Genomic DNA, 10,831 nt, shown 5'->3' with positions numbered 1-10,831 from the left:
CACAGTTTGTATTACACTTGAAAAAGGGCAGGTGCCCGAAACGCATTGTGTTTAATAAATTGTTCAAGATTATACTTCGGTGTGCGCGCTTACTCCCTACCCCTCCACTCCTGTCGGGCTTGCCTGAGGAATCACCTATCATTGCATCACGCTGTTCCACAGCCTAAGAGAAAGAGCTATAACACCTTTTATATGCTCATATGATGTTGTGACTATTTCACAACATCAATAGGTAAGAGACCAATCACATATCATCACCAAGAGTGTTTGTATTTACTACACTATATTGGCGCTCGGTGACTCTCCCATTTTATCTTTTTATAGTCAGTCAGGTACATCCTTCTCCACAGCAGCACCTATAGGTGCTGCTGTGGGGAAGGACATACCTGAGATTTTTTTCCTGCAATGTGTGGATGGGATTAGCCAGAATCCCATCCACTTTGCAGGTACTTCAAAAAGCAGAATTTTTTGCTGTGGCGTTTCCACCAATTTGTTTTCTGTGGCATATCTATCTATCTATCTATCTATCTATCTATCTATCTATCTATCTATCTATCTATCTGGTCATGTGCAGAGTGACCTGAATTTTTGTATTTTTATATATATATTACTTTGCAGTGAGCACCTGTTCACACTGTGATGGGCAGTCTTAACATTTTTTTGTTGTGTATTACATAGTGACATAGACATAGGCATTGTACAAAATGCTTGGCGTTTTTAGGCAACGTATAAAATGGGAGAATCATTACATAGTTTGCCTAGGCATTCTAAAGAAGGCCAAATGCTACTTAGACAAAGTATGAAAAAAACAAAATGAGCTTCGTGAAGTATGTGAGGAAATAATTCGGAGTCTGTGACATAATACTGGATAGTACTGACTCCTTCTTTAACAGGATAAAATAGTTTACTTTTGTTTTCTACAATCACCACATTGTAGCGATTCAGCAACCAATAGTTCCTGGGTTCCTTCTTAGTAGTCATTTTTGGCATTTTTGGACATCATTGATTAACTTCTGGTAAGTAGTTTGTCTTAAACAAATACTGTTTTTGGCAGCGTTCCCTCAAATTTTGGACAGTTCCTCATCGAATCGTTGTTTCATGTCCTTCTCAAAAACTCTAGCTTGGTCCTCCTCTTCCCACATTTTCATGGACATTCATTTCCGAACAAAACCAAACTAAGTCTAATTTAAAACGCCTGAGGCAATGGCAGAGACCATTGGGTTCATGCTAGAAGTGAAGCGCATACAATCGGAGATGCTGAACTGAAGTGTAAGCCTGAGGCAACCGTAGACACTGTTGTATGCCCGCGCGACGGCTTTATGCTAGAAGTAAAGCGCATGAACGGAAATGTTGCTGCTGCTGCTGCTAGTGCTTGCCATGCCAAAGAAGTGAAGCGAGGATGTCACCTATTTCATGCTAGAAGCGATGCTGCTGGCGCTAGTGCCTTGCCGAGCTGAAGCAAAGCAAGATCGAAGGTCACCTGTTATTTCATACTTTGCCGCTTTCTCATTCGGCATTGTATAGCCTAGGAAATGTGTGAAATGAATAATTTCATACATTGCCAGCTAGTTTTAGGCATTCTATAGAATGCCAGATTTAATACATTGCTGGTAACATATACAATACAGCATAATTTCTACATAACATATATATATATATATATATATATATATATATATATATATATATATATATTTCCACTTGTTATAAAATTTGAATGTGTTTTTAATTCTCTCCATAAAGGTTTGACTATGTTCCTATCATACTAACAGTATAAACCTTGAGTTTAAGTCGATAACAATCAATTCAGTAACATCTGTCTAAGAGATTACATGATAGATTTCAAGACATCCAATTGTTTTAGTAACAAGCCTCTACAATCCTTTTTAGCAGAAATGGTTCATTTAATGGCACTAACATTTTGACCTGTTTGTGCCACTGTAGAATTGTACAATATTTTATAATTTAGTGGCCTGTCATTACCGGTGAACTCAAGCTGAAGGATAATGTTTTCCTATTCTACATGGTTATAACTGCATGTGGTTTAGAGACATTGACAATCCAGAAGATAGATGCCTTTTATCATAGAGTTAATTATATAATGTTAGCATCATTACATGCAGTCATATATTCTGGGATTCATTAGGTGTTTGGCGATAGATTTATTTTTGACATTTGGATTTTAGGTATCATCTGCAGGTGGCAATAAGAAACAATATGGTACGCTTTATCAGTTCAGCTACAGAAACAAAAGCCAAGGTAATTACTGTCATTCTGAGCAGCTAGAGACTTTTCAGACTGCAATGGGGATCCTGACAGCTCTGTCTTCTTCACTGTGGTTGATATCTGCTACACTGAACAAAGTAGCGTGCTCAGAGACATCTTCAGTAGAATACATTAATAGAAATGTTTGACAAGCATTTATATCTCCTAATACAAGTAATCCACTTAAATGTGATTTTTGACTTTTTAAATTAGAGAAAAAAAAGTCGATAAAGTGATGTATGGGTGTAACACTTTTATAAAATATTATATTTTTAAGCATAACAGAATAATTGCACATAATAACTATCTGAAAATGGCTACATAGAAGTAGCTTAGGCTGGATTGACATTCTTGCTTTTTTGCTGCATTTTGGAAAATGTACTTGCCTGTGGTTTTATAGACAAAAATGGTGGCTATATAGTGAAAAGCAATGATTTTGTAGAAAACTTAGCCCGTTTTAGTGATGTATTAGTGCTATAGACTTGCTATGTGAAAGGCAAATTTGTGGCTGTAAGCCTAGTTAAAAAGTGATTAAGAATTAACTTTTCAAGAAAAAAAAAGCCTCCAAAAATGATCCCTTTATGGGAGCAGAATGCAACACCAACATTATGTTGACATTGGAAGAAGCAATAGTGGGGTCATTTTCTTAATATGCCAGAAGAGTGACAATTGGCACAGGCAACTAAAGAATTTTAAGAAAAATTTGAGGCACACCGTTTTGCACTTATAAAGGGAAGAAAAGGGAAAGGGAAAAAGGGAAAAAAATTTACACCATCTGCAAGGAGTTTGTATGTTCTCCCCGTGTTTGCATGGATTTCCATCCCATATTCCAAACACATACTGACAGGGAAAAAAATGTACATTGTGAGATCTATGTGGGGCTCACAATCTACATAAAAAAACAAACAAAAAAACAAAAACAAAATTACTACATAAAAAAGCCACCAAACATTGTCCCTTTATGGGAGCAGACACAGCACCAAAGAGTGACAATTACAAGAAAAATTTGGGGCACACTAGCAAGCTAGCTGTGTGCCTACTGCCTAGCCTACCAGTTGTCTTCCAAAATCGATCATGAGGTAGATGTTGTTCTTCCTCTCACTCTTTGTGCCTGTGGTTTGCTGCAGACAGTACTTGTTCACTGTATTCTGCCGCTCAGACTACTGCTTCAGTATGTGCAATAGTGCTACTCAATATGCACTTAACCTTTCAGCCATGAAATGAAGGAGGGGGAGCGTAAGCAATCGGTTGCCTTGGTAAAGCTGGGGGAATTTAATGGTCCGATGTGGAGGAACAGGAGAAGGTGAATGGGTTCTATCTGGTTTTGAAACTGTACTTGTCCTGCATTCATGAGGTAATATCAGTACTAGGAAACACCAAGCCATACTGCATTTGTAGCTTGTGGCCTCTGCCACTCAAATCTGACCCTGTGGGCCATGAAAGCTATGTATTATCCCTCCCTATAATTTCTACTCCATGTATTGATATTGGTGTGCACCTTGTCCATTAGCAGGCTCTGTCACACTATTTATTGGGTGAATGCAAAAAAAACCCCAACCCTTAAATTTTTTTTTTTTTTCAGATCAGCACAGACAGAATCAGCGTTTTGCTGTTAGAACAGCAATTTCTATGTATTTAATGAAAAATAATGTAAAGTCTTGCCCTTAAAACCCTTTGGATATAACTGAATAATGTATCTGAACAGGAAAAGGACCAGAATGAGGGGGGAAGGGTTATAAAAGTAATGGGTGGATTAGAGTATAAAGACACTCCTGAAAAAAAATAAGGCTTAATGATGATCTAATTATGATGTACAAATATATTATTTATATATATAGACAGTGCAAAGATTTTTCCAATGATCTCTTTATACTGAGGCCTGTAGCTGTGACATGGGGGCAACCTCTATGTCTAAAGGAAAAAGTCTTACCATTATCACAGTTGGTGCAGCCCCCTGACGAAGCGGGGGTGAAATGTGAGTTGGGGCTGCAGGTGGAGGTCACAGTGCTTCTAGGCTGAGATTTATATCTTATTTAGTAAGAGCAGGTGATTGTGACAACTATGTTTATGGTGTGATATGCCTTACTACACTTTTGGTTGTAACTAGAGATGAGCGAACAGTAAAATGTTCAAGATTCGATATTCATTTCGAGTAGCCTCTCAATATTCGACTACTTGAATCGAATATCGAACCCTATTATAGTCTATGGGGGAAAATGCTCGTTTCAGGGGTAGGCAACATTCGATCAAATTATACTTACCAAGTCCACGAGTGAGGGTCGGGCTGGATCCTCCGAGCAGTCTTCTCCTTGCAGCGTCCCCGCGGCATCTTCCGGCTCTGAATTCACTCTGCCAGGCATCTGGCCTGGGGAGAGCCGACTGTGCATGCCCGCTTGTAGTGTGGACATGCGCAGTCGGCTCTGCCCAGGCCCGATGCCTGGCAGAATGAATTCAGAGCCGGAAGACGCTGCGGGGAAGCTGCACGGAGAAGACTTCTAAAGGTAGGAGAAGAACCAGCGTTGATTGGCTGACTGTATAGCATTCGGTGAATCAATGTTGGTTCTGCATCGAACTTTTCCATTCGAATAGCGAGTGGTACTCGATCGAGTACGAGTATTTTGAATACCGTAGTATTCAATCGAATACCAACTCGATCGAATACTACTCGCTCATCTCTAGTTGTAAATTTATAACATCAATGTGGTGTGTTTATAGTGTCAAATCTCCATCTTATATGTAGGTACTTTCATATGTACCTATTCCTAAGTAATATATACTTCTTATAGCATATATATTGAGACTATGAGTTTATTATTATAATTTGATCCATAAATGTAGATGTGTCTACATTTATATATTGATCTATACCATCTATTTTGTGAGTAAAGGTGTATTCATATGGGTATATAACAATTTCTAACATTATGCTATATATGTGTATATAGTGCCCTTATATATCCATTTACTTGCCTCTATTCCTTGTATGAATTTCTACTGGATAGTGATTATTATCTATTCATTACACATGTTAGTGATATATGTCCTATTGAAGTACTGTGACCCCACCTTCTTATTTTTAATTGATTTTTATGTATGTCCTTGTTGTGTGTATTATTTATGAACTAATACATTTTTTTATTTTTTTTATTTTTGTGTCTTATAGTATTTATTATTTATGGGTATTTCATCATTCCATGTACAGTAGGTTTGCTTGCCATAATCACAGTTGGGGCTTCTTTACAGTTAGAGAGGTGACGCTATGGACTTCACAGCCTCAAGATGACTTATATGACTGATAACTTATACAAGTTCAAGAGGGCCTGGATGCCTGCTTTGAAAGTAGGAAACCACTGGTTATGGCAACTAGACATTTTTGGGATAGGATGTTGATCCAGAGACTTAGTCAAATTGCCATATTTGGAGATGGGAATAAAGTTTTTTTTCCCTCTGATGGGACAATCGTTATGAGTAGAGATGAGCGAGTAATATTTGATCGAGTAGGTATTCGATCGAATACTACGGTATTTGAAATATTCGTACGCGATCGAATACTACTATTCGAATATTTATGCTATTCGCAGTAAATATTCAATTCAGAGCCAGCATTGATTGGCCGAATGCTATACAGTATATAGCATTCGGCAAATCAACGCTGGTTCTGCAGCAGGCTTGTCCTTGCTAGTCAGGAGAGCTGGCAGCTTGCTGTTACGAGGGAGTGGACTTTTTCTCATAGGAATGAATTGACCAGCATTGATTGGCCAGTGTACAGCATTCAGCCAATCAACACTGGTTCTGCCAGAGGCTCGTCTGTGAGGAGGCGGGGTCTAAAATCGGACCACAGCAGTTTCCATTGTGGTCCGATCTTAGACTCCTCACAGATGAACCTCCAACAGAACCAGCATTGATTGGCCGAATGCTGTACACTGGCCAATCAACGTTGGTCAATTCATTCCTATAAGAAAAAGTCAGCTCCCTCATAACAGCAAGCTGCCAGCTCTCCCGGATAGCAAAGACGAGCCTGCGGCAAATCAATGCTGGTTCTCCAGCAGGCTCGTCCTTGCTAGTTTTTTTGAGCTTTCACTTAGCTTTAACTCTCGTTGGTGCCAATGTGCAGCACGACCAATGTCCTTACCAGCTCCTTTCAGGAATCTGTCAATCTGATCTGCCATATGATAAACTCGAGCAAAATGTTTGGTATTCCTGGTCTTTGCCTCTAATAATTGAGATGACTATGAGTCTAGTCTAGTCTTTCCTATGCTCCCATCCTTAACCTCCTTGCTTCAATCCCTATTAGGTTTCTGCTCAGTGAGCAGCAGTCACATGCAGTTCTTGTAGTAAGCTAAGGATTTCTACCTACAAAATACAAGTAAAAAATTTGAGGCATAATCACCACAGATGGATATACCCTAAATAGGAATATTCTAATTATAGAATGGTAGTGAAATGGCTGCATTACAAAATCTTAGTCTTGTTTATATATCTAAAGCTTTATCTTTCCAGTTCACCTACTGGAGGTAATGAAATTTATGACTAAACTAAAAATATGTATTCCAATAACTTATGTACAACTAGAAACAAGTTTAAAAATGTACTGTAGATCTGTTTTTCTTTTTCAAACAGAAAGTGTTGGGAAAAAAAATGAGAATTCAGATTTGGCTTGGTTGCAAAAACACATTGAAAGGCAATGCTGAGAATAACACTTCACAAAATACAGCTTTTCTGGATGAGGACAGTATGCTGGTCTAAACTGTTTGTGCTAAAAGTGTCAGAATTCTCCATGATTTGATGCATAGAGACGTTTCTCATGCATGATTTATTCTATGTGACAATAAGGGAATTGAGATGTTTACATCTGATTCACTTTCTGTTGTCATTGTGAAAGTGTATTCTATCCCTTTGAATACTGATCAAATGATGGCATTTTCTAAATAATATCAGTGTATCAATATGCAGAAAACTGCAGGCGCGATTTTGAATGATGACAATATGACAATGTGTGTAGCTTAATTATTTGATGTCACCTTTATCGCCTTTCGCGGTTATTTTTGCTATAATATTGTAAAAACTGTAAAAAGCAACCATGTTAAATCTAAATGTGAATGTTTGGTCAACCTACCGATTTCCTTACTTCCCTGCAATCCTTAAAGTCTTCTCCTACAAAGTTAAAGAAAAACCACAAATAAACAAGGACTGTAAGCCTACATTAATTTAAAATAAGAAAAGAAAAAAGAGAAACAAAACTATTCTAATGTAGCTGAGCTGCAGTACCAGCGCATGGTGAAGATTGAAGACCTGGAGCATGCATATTTTTTTATTGTGTGTACATATGATGGTTCTTGGTGGTTGATCCACATGATCATGCAGTGAGAATTGACAGATAACCCCATTACATTGGGAGCATCTGAAATTATTGAAGCAAAAACATGTGGCCTCTGATTTGCATGGAACTAATGCCTCGTTCAGTTCTGTCTTTGGTAATCCATTCGCGGAGTCCATATGGAGACCCCCTGAACGGAATACCAAATGCATTGGCAAGCAGTGTGCAGTGAAAGCACATTGACCCCATAGATGATAATGGGGTCCATGTGCTCTCACGCGGTGTACTTCATGATCTACTTTTCTGTCCGCATGTTCTGTGTGGACACCGCGCCGAGAGCACATGGACCCCATTAGCATCTATGGGGTCAATGTGCTTTCACTGCACACTGCTTGCCAATACATTCGGTAGTCCGTTTGGGGGATCTCCATGTGGACTCACTGAACAGATTACCAAGTGCAGATGTGAACGAGACATAACAGCATAAAAAGTGTCATGATGTTTTCCTAGGATTACTGACATATTATTTTCCTCCAATAGTTATACCCCACAATCAGACGTTAGCATTAGTGAACCATTACAAACATTGTAAAAAACAACTTTGACTTCTAAAACATAAAAAATAGTTATTCCAATTTTCAAAATTAAGGTAGAAAGTTAAAGGGGTTGGCCAATTTATAACTAACAGTTTATAATGTATAGCACAAAGATAAACAATAAACTTACTCATAGACATTCATTTTCAATTCTACTTCTGGCTCTTTATTTTTGAAGCCATGCCCCCGATGACCTGGCTCTACCGGGTCCCTGACACTCCTCCTCTGACCACTGAGCTTGTGACATGGAAGGACATGTGATACAGCTTGACCATGCCACATGTGCCTGCTCTGCTCTTCTGACTGGCCTATCACTACTCAGCAAGGACCTTCTGACGTCACAGTCACATGACTCTCTAGTCTTGTTACTAGGTAGGTGTGTCTGTGCTTGTAAGAAGGTCCTTGAACAAGTAGAAAGTTGTATCCCATTGCAGTGGAGGAACATGCAGAGATGTGAGGTGCCTGGTGTACTGCGGGCGATGTGAAAGTTATGGAATGTATTGTGTAGTGTGGGTGAGAGATGTAGGGTGCATGGTGTACTGTGGAGAGGAGGACAAATATGGGGGATAGATCTGGGGTGCATTGTGTAGTGGGGCTGAGAGATGTATCTGCATGGTGTACTGTGGGTGGGAGAGGGTGGGAGAGATCTCAGGTGCATGGTGTACTAGGGGGTAAGAGTTGTAGGGTGCATGTTGTAGTATGAAGGTGGAGAGATGTGGGGTGCATTGTATAATGTGGGGGGAGATTTTGGGTGCATTGTTTAATGTGGGGTGCATGGTGTGCTGTGGGGGTGAGAGATATGGGGTACACAGCGTACTATGGGGGGCAGATCTGGGGTGCATTGAGTAGTGGGGGTGAGAGATGTAGGGTGCATGCAGTACTGTGGGGGGGAGAGATCTTGGGTGCATAGTGTAGTATGGAGTAAGAGTTGTAGGGTGCGTGTTGTAGTCTGAAGGTGGAGAGATGTGGGGTGCATTGTATAATGTGGGGGAGAGATGTGGGGTGCAGTGTGTACTGTGGGAGAGAGATGTGGGGTGCATGGTGTACTATGGAGGAGAGATGTGGGGTGCATGGTGTACTATGGAGGAGAGATGTGGGGTGCATGTTCGAGAGGCATGTTGAGAGCTGGGGGGTGCTTGTGTGTGCTACTTGCACTGAAGGTACATTCAGGAGGGGGTTTGGCGATGCATAAGAGGCTTATGAAGAATGGAAGAATCTTTCATATCTGTGTTAGGTTTGCATGAGAGGCACAACAAAACTCTGGAATGTGCTGCAGTTTTTGCCGTGGTGTTACTACCACGTTGGGCTTCGGCCATAAAAGGCGCATGTGGAGCTGTGTGAAACTTATTTGGGGGTGTTCTGAGCTGTGGAATGCTTATTACACTATGGGGCTCCACTAGAGAGATATAGAATGCTTGTCTGGGGGTGCACAGGAAAAATATGGCTATTGGTAAAGTAATTGCTAGCATTGCAGAGGTAGACTTACAGGGGCTATCTGCGACAAGTTATCCCCTCCCCTGTGGGTATCTTGCAAGGGGGTCATAAGAATTTGAACTTTTCTCTGGAATTTGAACTGGTGAGGACCTGGTCCTTCTGAGGGATCTAGCCATTTCACTGTGAGCTGGCTAAATACTACTTCAGTTCAGGACCCAACCACTAGGCGGCAAAAAGGTCCAGACCAGTAATGGAAAATAGATCACACTGAGGTGTCTATTTACTATGACTAATAAGGACAAGGTCCTTACCGTATATAGTATTTAGTTACAACCCTATTGTAATCAATAGTGTCGGTCAGCATTTTATTGATTAGTCCATTTGAATTTAGTGCTAAAGCGAGTTTTTTTCTAGTTGCGCAGGACCCCCTAGGATTCAGCCCAGTGTTGTGACAGCCATTGTGAGTGGCACATTCTGCTAGTGATCATGTCCTACGTGTTGGCAGCTCTGTGATGTGCCTCAGCCTGAAATGCAGGCCAGGAGTTTCACTTTCCATTTGTTGATGTTCCACCCACAGAAGCTGGCTGAGCTTACACTGCAAAATCTAATTTTAATGGGGAACAGGTAAGATAAATTTTATTTCTACAGCACATTTGTTGTATAACTATCTCTTTCAGTTGCCTGGGGCACTGTGATTTTTTTCAGCTTAAGGGTGGCCAACCCCTTTAAGGTAGAAAAATAGTGTACTCTTTCTTTCTTTTTTTTTTTTTTCTTTTTTTTTTTAGCCCAGCGAGCGCCAGGCATCAAAAAATTATCAGAAACTCATAATTGTTCCTCTCCATGGAAATCTTTAGTAAAAGGCGAAAGATTTATTCGGTCTGAAGAGAAACCAGAGTATAATAGTGTACTCTTTCATTCGTGTTAACTATGCTATTTGTTTGTGTATGTCTCCACCCGATGCAGTAGAATTGCATCCGTTACCATGTAAAATTGGAATCCTTAGCCAAAATCAAGATCAGTTAAGAGTGGAGACATCCATATGTCTCAAAAATGTTAAATCACCTGAATAGCTGCACAAAAGTATGTTATCACTAATAATTGAATCTATAAAATGCCAGCCATCAATACTAGAGACAAAAAATTTCAGAAAATTTATTTTAATCAAACTGACCATCAGATTTGATTTATTGTGAATAAATTAATTTCAAATTGAAAGTGC

General features: G+C 39.7%; 1 non-coding gene across 1 annotated transcript; it reads right to left on the bottom strand.

Annotated features, from left to right (window-relative positions):
* Positions 1–10,395: 10,395 nt before the first annotated feature.
* On the bottom strand, positions 10,396–10,510 carry LOC142205350 (U5 spliceosomal RNA). The gene has a single exon (XR_012716366.1). It is a non-coding gene; the product is annotated as a U5 spliceosomal RNA (small nuclear RNA).
* Between the last annotated feature and the right edge of the window lie 321 nt (positions 10,511–10,831).

Source organism: Leptodactylus fuscus, chromosome 5 (assembly GCF_031893055.1).
Source record: "Leptodactylus fuscus isolate aLepFus1 chromosome 5, aLepFus1.hap2, whole genome shotgun sequence".
Lineage (NCBI taxonomy): Eukaryota > Metazoa > Chordata > Amphibia > Anura > Leptodactylidae > Leptodactylus > Leptodactylus fuscus.
The sequence above is the reverse complement of the archived record's forward strand: the minus strand, read 5'-3'. Positions and strand labels throughout refer to the sequence as shown.